We start from the raw sequence: 1,877 nt of genomic DNA on the forward strand, positions 1-1,877 counted from the left end.
GGTCCCGGGCAGCTTCTGCAAATGCCCGGGACTCTTGCAACGTCCCGAGCCTGCCTTTTGCAGGCTCAGGACACAACACCCCTTCCCCCTGGATGAAATAAGATTGCGCCCACATGGACGCCATCCTAGTGATGGTAATATAATTAATAATGAGTTAATGTCACACAGTGTATAAGGTGTGGGACTGTTCCTTTGAACCGGATCCAGTGGTCCCCAACCTTGTTTCCTTAAAGTCAACCAGCTTATACCAATAGTGCAGCTATTGCTATGTACCTGCTCACCTTACATAATCGGCTAGGTATTTGGGAGGGCCTCTTACCCTGAGCGACCTTCTCGGACCTGGGGGGGTTGTATTGTTTCCCCCGTTGCTTCTTGCATGTGGTGAAGTGCCCTGTGGATGACTGGTGACTCCAGTCTGACTTTCCTGCCCTTCTCCAGTATTTGAGCAGTCAGGGCCCTGTTGATCGCTAAACCTGGTTGACCTACCCTCTATGGAGTTTTCTAACCCCTCTGAACTCATTCCCGTGTTTCCTGATGGAGTACGATTTTCCTGGCTCATTTCTGTAGTGATAGGGTCTAGGGATGCCTCCCTGTTAGCCCTGATGCGTGAGGACATCCTTCTCTGAGCCCTTTCAGCAAGGGACGTGTTCCCCCTTTGTTTTGCCTGCTCTCTTCCATGTTGTGAGTTGTGAGTATGCTCCCAGGTATTCTCCGTGTCTGGAGTATTGCTTGTTAGTGGTGGATAATTAGTCTGCCACCGGTGGGACTCCCAGGCTGGAGTGTGTGTGGGGGTGTCTGTGTATCCCCTTTCCCAAGAACTGCTACCTGAAGCACCTGTGGAGCTTGGGTGTTGAGTACCCGATTCACTCCCCTCAGCCATCGTTGGCTGATGAAATTGATTCCCAGAATGCATTTCCCCTTCCTCCTCCCCCCTAGAGGAGACTGAGAAGGAACCATAGGCGAGTCCCGCCTCACACGTAGATGATCAATGTGGCGGCGAAGCACTCGGCCGTCTGTCAGGGACACCTCGTAAGACAGAGGCCCCGAGACCTTGCAGACCACAGCCGGGACCCAGAGGTGACCAGGCCCGTAATTCCTGGCCCAGACAGGATCACCTTCACGTAGGACCCGTGATGGGTGTGGCTGAGACACCTGTGCAGCTACACGTTCTGGATGCAGCCTGTCCAATTTAGTCACGAGCCGACGACCCCAGTGGAGTTCGGCCGGGCACTTACCCGTGGCAGTGCACGGAGTAGTACGATGTGCCAAAAGAAAGTCAGCCAACCTGTGATGCCAATTGCCGTAAGTCAGCTTCTTGAGGGCGTCCTTGGCGACGCGGACCATCCGTTCAGCCAGACCATTGGTTGAAGGATGGAAGGGAGCCGAAGCAGCGGGATGGATCATGTCGGTCCAAAGGAAACCCTGAAACTCAGTAGACGTAAATTGAGGACCGTTATCCGACACTAGAACATCTGGCAACCCGTGTGAAGCAAAAATGTTTCTCAACACTTGAATAGTCTTGGCGGCTGTGGTAGAAGACACAGGCATGACCTCCAGCCATTTGGAATGGCTATCAACAACAACCAGGAAGAATTGACCCTGAAAGGGCCCAGCATAATCTACATGTATTCTAGACCATGGAGTGTGTGTTTCCTCCCACCTGTGTATTGAATTTGAATTTGAATTTGAATTTTATTATATTTATACCCCGCCCTTCTCCCGGAGGACTCAGGGCGGCTTACAGCCAGTTTAAAAACAACTAATACAATACAATACAAAATTTAAGAAAATAATTAAAAATAAATATTTAAATAGGCCGCTTCTACTAAAATTTAGTTAAAACCAATTTAAAATACCCCTAGGCCAGTCCTGCCCGC

This window comes from Protobothrops mucrosquamatus, unplaced genomic scaffold, assembly GCF_001527695.2.
Source record: "Protobothrops mucrosquamatus isolate PMUCROS unplaced genomic scaffold, P.Mucros_1.0 scaffold2438, whole genome shotgun sequence".
Taxonomy (NCBI): domain Eukaryota; kingdom Metazoa; phylum Chordata; class Lepidosauria; order Squamata; family Viperidae; genus Protobothrops; species Protobothrops mucrosquamatus.